Here is a 15,465-nt window from a genome sequence, read left to right on the forward strand (position 1 = left end):
ACATGCAGCAGCAGGAAAATAACAAGCCATATGAAATTTGTAAAAATACAAGTCACTCTGCTGCCCCTTGCTTGGTTCTGTCCCTAATCTCCCTGGGCAGAGGTGCCATTTCACAGGCTCCAGTCAGGAAGGGAGCAGCAGCAGTCTGTGCGCTCCGGCACCCTGGTTGTAAATCCCACTTTTCCACTGAGCTGGATATGAACTCATGTTCAAGTCACTTGGAGTTTGGGAAGCTGATCAATGTCAAGGTTGGACTCAAAAGCCTAATGAAGAGGGAGAAAAAATACTCTGCTGCTCGAGTATCGTTGCCACGAGGAATATGAGAAATTGTGTCGTATGACTTGTTGCACGAGGCAGAGTATTTAAGTATGAACAGCAGAGCTTTGCTGGTGCTGAAGAATGTATGAAAGTTACAGAAATTAATTTACTGCCATTTACCTTTGCAAAGCAAGAGGTAAAGTGTTTCATGCCAGAGTGCACTCAAAGAAACTGCTCAGCCCTGTTCGATGTTCTCATGTGGATTTTTTCCCTGGGAAGAAGCTGTGCCACAGTAGTTGAGGGCAAGTGCAAGCCAAGAAAGGACAACTCTTCAATCCCAGTTTAGCAAGCACTCCTGAAGACTCACAGTCCTTCATTTATGCCCTTTGCCTGGTGTCACCCTCTCTGCTCATTGAACTAGGATCAGATCTGGGACAAAAAAGGTACCATGGTACAACTTTACCATTAGAATCATGAGCACCATTAGCTATCCCAGTGCCCTTTTGTTTCCTTTGCTATCTTCACTTTGTCTTATCTTCACTTTGTTCTATCTACCCAAATAAGTCTACAAAAACTAACTGATCTCCTGGAAAAAAAACACAAAACAAAACAACAAACCCACACAATATGGGCTTGGTAGCTTAAAAGAACTTGATTTTGCCATTCAGTATAGAAAGTGGATCACATCTGTTTCATCAAGGAATATTTAAGATATTTTTGCTCTGGTTCTTTTATGTGCAGCCTCTGCACTGGTTCTGCTTGGAAGCTCTTACAGTGAGGCACAGTGTCGAGGATGCACATGGGCCTCATTAGAGGTAAATCTGAAACATCACCATATTTTCTCTTAATGACAATGGTTATTAGATCACATAGTGTGGCAAAGGCTCAGGACAGAGCTACTGTGTTTAAAAAGGAGTGATGGAAACACTTCCTCTGTACTTGGGTTGCAAAAAGAGCTGGGAGTGGAGAAGGGCTCAGCTCTGAGGGCTTGGTTGGTGGTAATAGTTATACCTGATACATCTTGTTTTCTGGCTTGTCTGTATCCTGGTGGAAAAGTATTTTCTTTTCAACTAGACCTGCCTGCAACCATAATATTTTGCTTGTGTTTAAATGAAGGATATTTTTTAGCTGATACTTGGTTAGGTGCAGACCACAATTTTGTATTTGTGAAGCCAGCTGGATTGTTCTAGTAATTCCAGCTATTTCAGCATAAGCAATTTTGTGTCCATGAAAGCAAGCTTTGGAAATGTTATTTGAAGTGAAAAAGTCAGGTTTCCTGAAAATGTCTGTGGCCTGATAACCAAAACATAAAAAGGACACAAAAAGTGTTGTGTCTATTTGTGATTTCAACATCAGGCTTTGTCTCAAAGCTGTTCTGTCATTCGTTACTGGCTTTGCTGTTTCCTTGGGCACTAACAGAAAAAGATTAGAATATATATGGGTAACTGCATTGTTTTGAATTTCTACCCTGTGAGTTTAGTCATTAGTATTCATTGCTCTGTGTTCTTTTCCCTGGAATTTTTTGGCAGAGCAGAGTTAATATGTAAGAAATGTTGAGCTTTTTGGTAGCTTGATGTTTGAAGCAGCTTTACTTGGAAGCACCAGATCATATGTGTGTTTTATTTTCTGGTTAGGTGTCTGCTCCTGTGCCCAGGGAAGCCAAAGGAAGAATTTCTATTGATCTGACAGAGTTTGTCATTAGGATGAGATTGTTATCAAGGTAGATGACTGAAAAAAAAATATATATTTTTTCATACATATACATTTAAAACTAATGTAGTCATGATAATCTATTAATATTCGAGAATACTAATTTTAAATTAGTGCTTCAGTGATTGATCTTGCCTTAAAAAAAAAATTGCTAAAATACAGAAACCCAGGGAACAAAATAGCTAATATTCTATTAGCAACAGGCATATATCTGAAATGTTAATTACTGGTTCTGGTAATTTTTTAGCACTACTTTTTTCTTTCTAATCTTTGGTTCTGCTTTGTTTTTAAACTTGCTTGCTGGTTTGTAAGTGAAGGCAATGGGAGTTTTCCCATTAACTTCACAGGACTATGATTCAGACACCACATGTGATTGCCTACATCAACCCATCAGTTTAGTCTTTTTTTTTTTTTTTTTTTTTTTTTTTTAATAAAACAAAATAATAACTGTTCAGGGCAGCTGATTACCTTATTATTTTCCATAAATCTACATTACTGTCACACACAAGAGCTGCCTCTCTGCCAGAGAAGAGATTCAATTAAAAGGCTGCCAGAACAAAGGTACCTGCCCTGCATCCCAAAGTCCGTCACATTTGGTTCCAGCAAAATACAAGAGCAGCTTTCTCAGATTAAGGCCTTCTGCTTGAAATGTCTTGCCACCATTTTTACTGGGTTTTCCTGAGGAATCAACAGCTGAGGTGTCTAATAAAACAAAATAATAACTGTTCAGGGCAGCTGATTACCTTATTATTTTCCATAAATCTACATTACTGTCACACACAAGAGCTGCCTCTCTGCCAGAGAAGAGATTCAATTAAAAGGCTGCCAGAACAAAGGTACCTGCCCTGCATCCCAAAGTCCGTCACATTTGGTTCCAGCAAAATACAAGAGCAGCTTTCTCAGATTAAGGCCTTCTGCTTGAAATGTCTTGCCACCATTTTTACTGGGTTTTCCTGAGGAATCAACAGCTGAGGTGTCTTTTTACTGCCCTGATAGGTTATAGCTCACGTTTTCTATATCTGGACAGGGGTGATACCATCACAGGATGGAGCTTTTCACTACGGATGATAATGTAGTTTGGCTTTGCCAACTAATTTCATAAATGTATCTAAACATGTTACCTCTTGTTCAGTGTAAGTGGTCCCTCATTACAAAATGTCTTAATCCTAAATGGGTTCTTAAGGTGATAATCCAAAAAAATATAAACAGTGAGTTACTTTTTTCAGGAGCCGTCTCTGAATAGGGAGGATTTGTTCAGGTGCCCTGTGCTTCAAAAGAAGGGTCCATTTCTGATGCGTTTCTGTGGTGTTGCTTGGAAATCAAACATAATATCTGAACCAAGAATTCTCCTTAAGAGTTCCCATACCGGTGATTGGGGAATTATGTTATAAGAACCTTGTACATTGTAATTAGTTGCTGGCAGTGTATTAAAGCTACATTGAAATAATATCTTTAAAAGCTTTTATGTAAAAGCATTTTCACCTTTCTATTTATTTATGTATGGGAAAGTTAAGGTCTTACAACTGAAGTAAAAAATTAAGAGATGGATTTAGGATCTGATTTTTTTTTTTCTTTAGTTATTACTTCTTATTATTCCTTATTACTTACATCTGCTTGTTAATAAGTTGGGTGTTCCAAGGTTGCAGACATCAGCCACCACTTTCAGAAGCCTTTTGTTTCTTACACATAATATCTGAAGGCAGCATAAAGGCTCAGTGGAATCTCATACCTAGTTTATCACTTTGTTGAATTTAGTAGGCTTTTCAATGCTTAGCTTTACTTTTTGGTCTTACAGCAGCAAAAAGAGATGTTATTTATCATCTCCCTTTTCCGCAGTAGGAGGTCTCGTGCTTTTTGGTTCTGTAGCTCCTTAGTTATGTGCTCTGCATTTTCTGCCATCATTTGTGATGCTGTCAGTGATCATCTTCACTCTGCTGTTGTATTATCGTTCTCTTATTCTTTCTTCTGTTATTAGTTTGTTACTGATTCAAGTTTGCTCATTTTTAAAGTTGTTGGTGGGCATGGTAGAAGTAGTTTCACTTCCTTCTGATACAATTGTATTTCTCATACTTTCTTTACTCTTACTGAATATTTTAGAAGTGCCATCTTTTTCTTGTGTGCTAGAGGGTGTGGTTGGTGGGGAAATGAGTTTCATGCTGCTGTACCCTCTAAGTCATCAAACAAAGCTGGTGTTCAATAAGAAAATCTGCCTTTGTGGATTCACAGTAGATTCATATCAGTCCAGAGCTTTCTGTGCACCCATTTTTGATGCAAGTGTCTTGAGTGCAAAAAATGACAGGGGTTGGGAGTAGTTGTATGGCCAAAATATAAAGAAAGGTTTTTAAAAATGTAAGAGTAGTTGGATCAGATACATCTAGAAGTAGGATATTTAAAAGGAAAATGTTCTGCAATGTCCTACCTTGAGGAAAACATAAGGAAATCCTTCTGCAGCAGTGTGCATCAGCATATAATAGAGTTTAACAGCAGCAGATGCCAGTAATTGTAACATTACCTATATGGTGTGACAGGCAATTTAAGGCTAAGCCCACTTATTGATGGTCTTTGTATGTGAGCTTCCCTTTCCTGGGTACCTTGTGAGAAATAGCCTTGCCCCTTCCCTGAAACACTCTCCTTCTCGGGAGTAATTAAGCAGAGGGAGGCTGGGGGAGGTGTACAGACCTTTCTGTCCCCCTCTCCACCCTCCTGCACCAGCAGGTTCCACTGCAGCCCATGCATGCACAGCACAGGAATGATTTTGGCATTGATCAAAACACTGTACCGGAGGAAACCTTTGAGGGGTGGGGTTTTGAGCAGTGAAGTCAGCCTAGAGCCTTCCAGAGAGCTTGTGGACATGGCAGGTATTTTCTGATGTTTGCCAGGTAGCTCATCTCCAGAGCTACAGCAGAATTGGAGACACAGTTTGGGGAAAATCAGTTTGGTCCCAACAAGCCAATCTAAAATAATTTGAAGGGTAAAAAGCAGCAAAGATCCTGTTGTAAAAGCTGTATATGTCATACCTGCCATGAGCTCCACTTATGTTTTCATTTCTCTGAACTTTTGGAAGCAATTGTTGCTATAGATATGGTAAAAGAGCAGAAAAGCTCCCCGCAAGCAATATTTAGATATTTTTTTTTCCCCAGCAAATGACTAATGATATGAAGATTTCTTTGGTAACATGAAAGATTTGTTTAAAACTGCTTTGTCCTTAGATAGCCCATCTACAGAAAATGATGCTGGTAGAGAAATACTTCATTTGAAGCTGTTTTTTTTTCCTCCTAAAGTGCCATTGCAGAGAGTGGGCTTGAAGCTTTAGTGTGAGTGCATTGTTTCCTGCAGCATGATGTCTGTGCTGGACTTCACACCAAGGAGATGGTGGCAACCAGGGTGTAGCCCAGGAATAAGCACTCCGAGTGCTTCAATGTTTTTTGCAATTTTCTAAAATAATACAGAAAACAGGACAGTGTTATTTCAGAGTTAGGGCACACATATGCTAAGGTCTCTTTGGAAAATGATCCCCTTTACTTCTCTTCCTTCAAGAAGACTGTGAAAAACAGTTCTGTGTGAGATTTGCCTCCATCTGAAATCTCTTTTACTGCTCTGGGGTTTCTCTGCCAGTGAGCTGCGACTCTACCAACTGTCACAGAAACAAAGGCTCTTTCCAGTTCACTTCACCCAGAAATAGCCTGCTGTCTAAATTCCTTCCTTGCCTGGCTCTCTGCTCTCTATTTTAACATTCCCCCCTGAATTCTGTGGGAGGGTCCTCAACTTGCAAGGTATTTTTTTCCTGCATGTCTGGCCTTGAGCACTATGCCAGCCCGGCTGCAGGATGCTGTTCCACAGCCTCCTTTCAAGGCACAGGGCACAGAGGATGCTGCAGAGAGAGGTCAGAGGATTTCATGGCAAGAGATCCAAGGAAAGTGCAGCTTTGTATACTCTCAAAAGACAAAAACTTGCAAAGGCTATCAAGGAAACAGATATGTAATATCTTGATTCTATTTTAAAGCTGCCAGACAATAAAATAACACTGAATCCCTGGCCTGATAATCACATTCCAACCAGAAGGAGACAGAGCAGAAATACTTTAATTTCTCAGTCTGATTATGCTGGTTTTGCACTGATATCCAGAAATCCTCAAAGAGCAGTCAGTAGCCACTCAAGGACAAAAAGTTATATCACCCTTTAGTTTGTATTATTTGTATTATGTGTATTATTTTTTTGTTGTAAAGAGAGCAGGAGGTCCAGGTTGTGTGTCACTCCTGGATCTGACACAGCAAAACAGATGCAAGAATTTTATTTGATTGGGCCCGTCCAAATTACAGGTGTAATCACTGTTATCTGCTTAAATGAGAGTTTCCATAGCAGCTAACTAATATTATTAATTGATAGGAAAAATAGGGGAATCACTGAAAAACACTTGAGAGTTTGAAACATTATCTTATTTCAACCTTATCTGATCAGAAACAGCTTTTATGGGAATTTAAAATGCATTTTCAAAGACACCTTTAAATCTTTCCCATTTAGTTTTAGCAACTAAATAAATTAGATCTACCAGAACAGGGTATATCTACCAGATATGCTGAATCCCTGAGCTCCTCTCTCTTGTACATTGGTGGGGAACTTTGTGTTGGAAACTTGGAGATTACAGATGACACTTTTCCACCTACCTACATCAAAATTTCTTGATTGCTTTACAGACTTGATTTTACTCTGCAAATCCTGCTAATACGTTTCAATCAAGCTTGCATTTGACTTGAAAATATTTCATCCAAGAAATTGGATTTTTCAATTTATTATAACTTTAAAAAAGATTCTTGCTAGTGTGGATGACCCAGTGTAGTATGACTATGATGTTTTAAAAATCATCAAAGCAATTCTTCCTTTCCGTGTGTATTTTCTTGAACGTTTGACCTTAGTAGCTGCATTTGCTACATGTGCTGCAGTGCTTTAACCACAGTATTTCCCGTAATCTTTCATAACTATAGCTCTGCTTGGAAAGTCAGATGGCTCATAGCATTTCAGTGATGTAACTTTTCTTTATACCAACTTAGTCTGAAAATAAAATACATTGAAATTATGGGGAAATTGAGGGTGAAGCAGAATCTCTTTTATCTGACGGAAATTATTGAAGATTTTTATGTACCTCTCACAAGCCTCTTAAAAGCTACAGTAAGGCAGAATGGCTTTCCTCTCTTCATCTGTGAAATTCAGGAAACTATAAATGATAGTTTTTATTTGTGTAACCTTAGCGTTGTTGTCAGGAAACAATTACTGTATGTGCTGTACATGTTACCACTCTGGCATTTCCTAGACTGATAAATCACAATAAAGCTTTTATCCACATTCAAGTGAGATTCAGAAGAACAGATGACTGAACTTATTAAAGCTGTGAATCAAGTTAGAAGGGCTGGTGAGTCCACCAAGACACAGAGAAGTGGTTTCTGAAGTTTTTAGGAAATATGCCTACTTATTGATCAAAGCTCCAAAACCAAGATAAAATAAAATAATCTCTTCTTTATTGCAAGTGTGGTGACTCCTTGTCTTAAAATGATTTTTCTTATCCTTCAGTCTTGCTTTTCAAAGCCATAATGAAGAATAGTAAGGAGAGTGGCATCAGAAATTCAGATTAACACAGCCTCTATCATCTCAGATACTTTTCTCTCTCTTCCAGTGTTTAGCTGGCACAAGCACAAATACAAATAAGAAAAACACCAGTCTTTGTATAAAAAGTCAGATGCAAAGTACAGGGATATGAGCTGAATGTTATGAATTGGGAAGCTTAAAACCGTAAGCTCTAGCAAACAATCTACTCTCTGTCAGTGTTTTATACTTGCTCTTTTTACTTAATGAGTGGTTTTGGTCTTCTCAATAGTTTCAAGTGTTCTAATTACAACTCTATTGAGTGCATTGTGCTTAAGGCCGGAGCCCTTGAGCCATGGAGCTTGAGAACCTGATGTTTGCAGAGGTTTTGACCCCATTAGCTGGGCAAGCCTGAGTGCATTTGAATCACAGCCCTGCTTTGGGGAAATTGTAATCTTATTCCAATATAAGTAAGGAAATCCAGGCCACAGTGGTTCAACATGGAGTGTTTTATGCTCACTCAAGTACTGTTTCAGGGGATTGCTGAAGAGGTGTATTAAAAACTCCAGGATTGTAATCTGTGACTTTGATTGCCAAGAAGCAAATACCATTGAGACAGTTAGTTGATGTCTTGAATGTCGCAGTTTTCCACTTATAAAGATTATATTGTCAAAGAGGATAATTTACACTTCTGTAAATGCAGCTTGTATATAATATCTATTTACTCTATCAAATCTTCCTGTACTGCATTTCCTTGGCAGTGGAGCTGGTGCTGCAGGGCCAGGCCAGCTGTGACTCTGCCATGTGAACTGGCAGCCTGTGCCTCATGACCAGGAGCACATGTTGGTCACACAAGCCACATCACGAGCTGGAGTTTTATTCTTTGGATCTTTGTGCAGCAAGAGGAGAGTGAAATGGTGCATCATTTGCATGTCTCAAAGGACAGAATTGAAATTCCCACTAGAACAGGGTCAGAATGATGAAAGTGACATGAGAGTCTTTTTAGAAGGATGTAATTGAATAATTTGGACTTTAGAAGGAAAAAATGTCTCAGGGAGTTGGTAATGGGATATGGATAGTAGTTGGTATAGGTCAGTGTCTCTGTTCCTACACAGATCAGTAGTGGTGGCTGCACATCATAACTGGCTAACAGCGGAGTCAGGCAGAGGGTCTCAATGTACTGACTGTTTTGGTCTGTTTTCTTGCGTGATTATTCACATCTCAGAAATGCCATCTTGACTCTGAGTAACTGCTGTCCCCATTAGCACTGTAAACAAGGAGGTCAAGGACCCGACTGGAACAAAGGCTGAGCTATTGCCTCCTTTCAGGCTAGATTGAGCCTGGAAGCTCACAGGGAAGATACAATCACTCTGTAGTGAGATTTCCATCTGCAAGAGACCCTTTTGAAGGGGCTAAAATGTCCAGCTATATTTATGCTCTGACATAAGGACTGATTAGAAATTAAAATAAAGAGATGAATAGTTTGAAAGAGTTCAAGCTGACACAGAAGGAGCAAGCAAGGTAGTTTTTTACCTAAGACAGAAAAATTGTTACATTTTATTGAGGGTGGTTTTCTGCCTCTGTCTTGTAAGTAGCTTTAAAAAATTGTGATCATATTTACATTTCTAATTTTATACATTTCTAATCCCATGCATTTCAATGGACATTATGCACTGAAATATGTTTAATCTCTGTCTCTCCTTCCCATACAGAATCTCTGCCTCAGGGCCCTGCATTGCCCTGATGGAGAACTGACAGACACTTTTAAAAATGAGAACATCAAAAAACCACCTTGAATCTTCCAGTCTCTAAAGCTCTAATTTACTTGAACACAAACCTAATAATCTAGAAAAAGCTAAACTCTGGTTTGCTGGATGACACAAAGTGCTTGTAAAAATTAAAAAAAAAATAAAAATGGAGGCAACACCATTCCATTTATTTCCAGTCCTGTGACATTTGTAGCCTTTCCAGGTTGCTCCAGCAGCAAGTAGTAAGTAATGTGTAAGAAATAATGAGGAACTCCTTTCTGCCCCCCACCTGCAGCCTCATACTGAAATACAGAACAAATACTGCTTATCTACTCAGTTTCAAAAAGCAAATTAAATGCATCTACTGCCTGTCCTCAGTGGTAATACTATTTATCTCACAGGGATGCTGATGAGGACACTGAGCACTGCACAGGTCTAACTGTTAGGTCTTTGGAAAAGACCCGAGTGCTGTATTGCTCAGCACGGTGGTAGCAAAGCAGCCCACCTTCTTTTAGTGTCCACAATCCCAGGGAAGTGCCTGCCATCCTTACCCACTGCCCGGGGAGAGTTAAGTGCTGGAAATGGAGCTGGCAGACACTTCTGCCTGCAGCGAGGGGCTGTGCTGCTCTGGTGGCCGAGGGACAGGCTGGCACGGGAAGGCAAAGATGTCAGCAGGACCCTGTCCCTTTGCAGGTGTCAGACAGTTACACAGGGCCCAGGGGCTGAGTGAGGGGATCTCCGCCTTGCCCAGGCATAAACTCTACCATCACAATTAGCATTTTGTCTTCTTTACTGCAGATTGCACTGCTTTTCTCAGCTGTCTTCTCTGGTGCTTCCAGCTGTGCTTTGGAAAGGCATCAGGTCTACCTCTGGAGACAAGAATATCTATTTTTGTAATGCACATAGTGATTTCTGATCGTTTCTGTATCTGCACATTGTAGATACTTTGGGTAGTTTCATTTGAGAAATGAATCATCATTCTGGGATTTGTCTGGACCTCTTTGTGAACCTCATTCACAGCTGGCGTGGTGATGGATGAAGCCAAAGGGGATGTGGGACAGGGGTGATCTTCCTGGATCGTGGCATGACCACATAACCTTTTTTATTAATTAATCAGACACCACTTCAAGCTGATTGGTTTTATGGTGTACGTTTGTCTCTGCTGTCCTTCCTGGGAGGCTGTCCAAGAAGATGGTGTCTTATAAAGAGCTGTCAACTTCTTAACCTTTGCTATTCTTGGACAAAATATATAGTAACTTCCTCCTTGGCAATGTCATCCTTAAACTTGAATATTTCTTTCCTTCTGATGTCTTCTCCTTTTTCTCCTTATCCCATCCAGCCTCACCCTGGGGTTCAAAGATGCATGACATAAACCTGATTTTTTGGTTTCAGGGTGATCAGTAATATATTGGACCTATTATTATTTTTTTGAAAAAGGAAACCTAGGGTAAGAAGTGTAATTGCAATAAAGTCTAATTTTTATGTCAGTGTTATTTTGGAGTGATTCAGTATATGTGTCTGCAATGTGACTAGAAGGTTGATAAAGTAATTACTATTTTTATGAATCTTGGAGTTATTATTCCCTTAGTACAAGCCCTTGTAACTTGTCAGCTTCAGGGGGAACATTCATCACAATTTCTTTTATGGTGACATGATATGAAAATGGCTTATGCAAGAAAATTCAGCTTACATGTTCCAATAACCACTTTCAATTTGTTCTTCTCATCAGCACCTCTAATATGCAAATAGAAGATGATGATGTCACGTTATAGATTTTTTCACTGTATTCTGTGATGTATATGATATTTGCTCTTCTTCTGGAAAAACAAGAAGTATATGGGGAAAATAATGGTGACCCTAATCACTGTTCAAGGAAAAAATCAATATTGGAAAATAGAATGAGACCTCCAGGTCAGCCACTGGCAGGCGTCCCTTCTAGACAACTGAAATGTATCAATAATGTCCCTGGAAAACATTAATTTATTATTTATGGGTTTCCTATTACATGAGTTAGAAGATCATATTGACACTCAGATTTGTGGTATAGTCCAGTTTGCTCTGCTGCTTGCCATTTTTCAACGTCTTTACATTAAATTAATAAAAAAACCCAAACATTCCTGTTTGGCTGCTGCAATCATCCATAAATAGGCTATTAGGATATTTGTATTTATTTGCAAACTTTTAACTGTTCAGGCCAACAGCATCCTGGTCTGTATCAGGAATAAGGGGCCAGCAAGAGTAGAGAGGTGATCGTGCCCCTGTGCTGGGCTCTGCTGAGGCTGCACCTTGAGCACTGTGTCCAGTTCTGGGCCCCTCACTACAAGAAGCACATTGAAGTGCCTGGATTGTGTCCAGAGAAGAGCTACCAAGCTGGTGAAGGGTCTAGAGAACAAGTCATACAAGGAGCAGCTGAGGGAACTGGGGATGATTAGTTTGAAGAAGAGGAGGCTGAAGGGAGACCTCATTGCTCTCTACAACTACCTGAAAGGAGGTTGTGGGGAGGTGGGTGTTGGCCTCTTCTGCCAAGGGAATAATGACAGGACTAGAGGAAGTGGTCTGAAGTTGCAGCAGGGGAGGTTTAGACTGGATATTAGGAAGAATTTCTATACTTAAAGAGTGGTCAGGCACTGGAACAGGCTGCCCAGGGAGGTGGTGGAGTCGCCATCCTTGGAGGTGTTCAAGAAATGAGTAGATATGGCACTTCAGGGCATGCTCCAGTAGCCAAGCTTGTGGGTTTTTTTGAAGGGGTGTTTTTTGGTGGAGTGTGTGTGGTTGGTTGTGTGTGGTTGGGGTATTTTGTGTTGATGGTTGGACTCAGTGATGGCAGAGGTCCTTTCCAACCATGACAATTCTGTGATTCTATGATGTATGAAACTTTTAAAGTGTTCAGGTAAATGCTAATTCAGTATCCCTCTTTAATAAGTTAAAAGAAGTTTCAAGAAAGTGGTCCAGGAGATGCACTGAGTGGGTGCAGCCGGCACAGAAGTAGCATGTATAAAAAACCCCAGAAAATAGAAAAAGATGAAAACAGTGCTTCCAACTGGGAATTTGAGATGTCCATCCCAGGTCTCTATGAATACACAGACTATAGTGTAAAAATAATTTGTTGGAAATATCAATAGACAGTAAGAAAAAGTGATGTAAAAAACAGTCCTGGAAAACCAGTCTTTAACCTGGGGTTCTTGCAACCTTCTGCTTTTTAAACGTTCAGAATGCTGACACCCCATCCTGGTGATGTGTAACTTTCAGATGTTACTTGGAGTTAGAAGAACAATGCAAGAAAAGCAGTACATTAGGTAGCATTAAATGAAAGTTGTGTGAACTTAGAATCAATTCTATTTTAAAACCATATATTAATACCATTGCCTGTTCTGGTTGTTTTGTTCTTTAATAGCCCCACTGGCAGGTGAGCCTGAGCATAGCTATCATTTTCTAAGCCTCATCTGATGGCAGTGATTGTAACTTTTTATCACTAGATCCTCCCTGCAAGACCTAGACACTAATGTGAGATTTATGAAGTATTGAAGTACTCAGCCTACAACTGAGATCCAACAGCCACCCTTCATCTGCTGATTTTTTGGCTGAAGGTTGTCCAGATATCTAAAGATCTGTAGAAGCTCCTTGTGCTTCTCTGAAGAGGTACCTGACTCAAAGTGGATGTAAACCTCTACCAGCATTATATAATATACAGGTGCTGGGATCACTCCATTCTAAACGACCCGAGTACTGGGATCACATCAGCAACTGGATTATTTGCCCTTTCTCTTGCCAGGATACCCCACAGACTGCTCCTGGCTTGGGTGAAAGAGGAGGGCCAACAGACACTGTTTATTTGGAACAAAACACTGCAAAAAAAGTATTGATTTCTGCTAACAGTACTATAATCTAGAAACAGGTGCAATTACAGTAGAACAAGCTAGTTAAATTTATATATATATATTTAATTGCATGTGTATTTATGTTCTTTTACACAGTTTTTGTATAAAGTTACATGGCATCCTGCAGGCCTTCAATTTTTTTTCACATGGTAAAAGTTTAGCCCAGGGGTTATTAAGACAATCAGATTTCAGGTCAGCTGTGATTAATCTCTTGCCTCCTTGTTGGACTTGATGGAAAACACCTGGACCTTGTAAAGACTGAGGAGGCAAGGATGTAAAAACAAAGGCAGTACCTTTAAGGTGATGTAAGTAGAAGCAGCTTCTGGGTTTTAATATGGGAAGAAGGAATAATCAGACATACAGAGCTCTGCAGAATGTACAGGGTAAGTGGTAGTAACTTCATACTATTTAGAGAAAGTTATGAGGTTGAAAAAAGACATCTATCTTAACTGCAGGTAGTTTAAGGTCTGGAAAAAAGTGTTGTTTCTTTATTGAGGGCAAAACTGGCAGCAGTCTGGTGGAGGGAAATGGGAAGGACACTGCTTTACAGAACTGCTTAATTTTTTTACTGGTTTTTCAGGTAATACAAAAAGAACAGTTTGGTGAAGATAAGAAAGGTAAGGCAGTGGATTTTGTCTCTGGGGCAGGTGTGCAGAATTTATGCCCTAGGGCCACAAAACAAGGGGGCTGCAGTGATCTCAGGTGTGGGAACTGTTCTGCTGAGAATGTAATGCCTTAGTACTGCCCACCTTACGTATTATTTTTGGGAGCAGATCTCAGGTTGAGCTTGGGGGAAAAGCAAAAATTATTTCTAGTGCTCAGGCAAAGTCTGTTGGTAGGCAAAACTTGCTGTTTTCTCACTTTAGTTCTGGAGGAGTGAAAATGGTGAAGATACAAAGTGGTAGTATGTTTTTATGGAAAACCTGTGTGAGCAAGTTTAAGTACAAAGCAGAGAAACAAGTCCTGTTGTCTGTTATTAGCCAAAGTTGAACTGTGACTGCTCAACAGCACTGTGACAACTGGAGATACCTGAATATGACAAAAGGAAAGGAAAAAAAAACCTGCCCAGGTGTCATGAGCAAAACTTGGGCTAGAGCTGGTGTTGACCCTGGCTTAGGTAAGTGGCTTAGAAAGCCTTACAGAGCTGATGGGGTTTGCAACCTCAGAAATGCTTCTTGATAGTTTCTTTCAAGTCAGCTGGTAAAGCACAGTGGATTTTTTATGACATAGAGCCAGCTCTGAAATTTACTGATGTGCTGATAAGGCTGCTTATGGGAAAAAAAAAAAAAAAAGGCAAGCAGCTGTCTTTCTGTTGTTGGAACAAGTCATATAAAACATACATAATTTTTAGAGTGTCTTGGATTGAAAAACTCCGTGGATGTTGTTCTGTTGTGTCAGAGTGCTTTGACCAAGCCAGCCTCTATCCCCGGTCAAAGCGGAGGAGAAACATTTAGGTTCTTGGATATAAATGGATAGAGAAATGGGATTGACTGTCTACTTGAAAGTGATTTGTGTGTCTGGGTTGTATCAATTCTCTTTCCTGAGGCTCTATGCAGCCACTTTGCAAAGCAAAGATAGAGTATTTCTTAGCTGCAGGCACAATATGCTGTATCCATACACCTAGATAATAGCTATACAAATTTCCAACAAAGATCTTGCTTGTATTTCCTTTATTTTGGAGTAGACTGGAAGGTGGGAGGCAAAGATGATGTTGAATTAGCATAATTTAGTCAATCTGGAACATTTATGGGGCCTGATCCTGAATTAAGTTAGATAAGTGTAAATCATTTTGACTCCCATGGTTGAATGTTGTGGTTGACAGATGAACTGCTTTCACTTCCCTGTGTTTCTGTGTATATCCCTGCATACCACATCCATCTGTTGTGCATTTATTTTTTCTCAAGGTTGAACTTAAATTTGCCTCAGCTACGTACTCTGTTATATTAAAATAAATGTTTCTGGCAATGTCAGCAAAATATCAGTCTAATCAACATCAGATGAATGTTCCCTTCTTAGTATGAATTGAGATGCACTCTCTGGTGTCTGAGGCTGAGTGGCAGCCGTGCAGCTACTGTGCAACTTAAAATCCCAGGGATCCATCTCAGGATGTTGTAGTGTTCCCTTGAGTCCCAGGATCATCTAAATTGCTTTTATTTTGTTTCTACCTGTGCTGCCCAGCACTGAGAGCTGTAGCCTGGGGCTAATAAAAAAAATGTTTGCCCAAGGGAGAAGGCGATTTTTGAATCAAGCGATTCTTTCCTTTTAAAGAAGTTGAACACACACATATATATATA

At 39.8% G+C, this 15,465-nt stretch overlaps 1 protein-coding gene across 1 annotated transcript in view; it reads left to right on the forward strand.

Annotated features, from left to right (window-relative positions):
* Nucleotides 1–15,465, forward strand: part of LRP1B (low density lipoprotein receptor-related protein 1B) — a 671,221-nt gene that overhangs the window by 120,996 nt on the left and 534,760 nt on the right. The window lies entirely within an intron of this gene.

This window comes from Chaetura pelagica, unplaced genomic scaffold (assembly GCF_000747805.2).
Source record: "Chaetura pelagica isolate M959 unplaced genomic scaffold, ChaPel_1.0 scaffold386, whole genome shotgun sequence".
NCBI classification, from domain to species: domain Eukaryota; kingdom Metazoa; phylum Chordata; class Aves; order Apodiformes; family Apodidae; genus Chaetura; species Chaetura pelagica.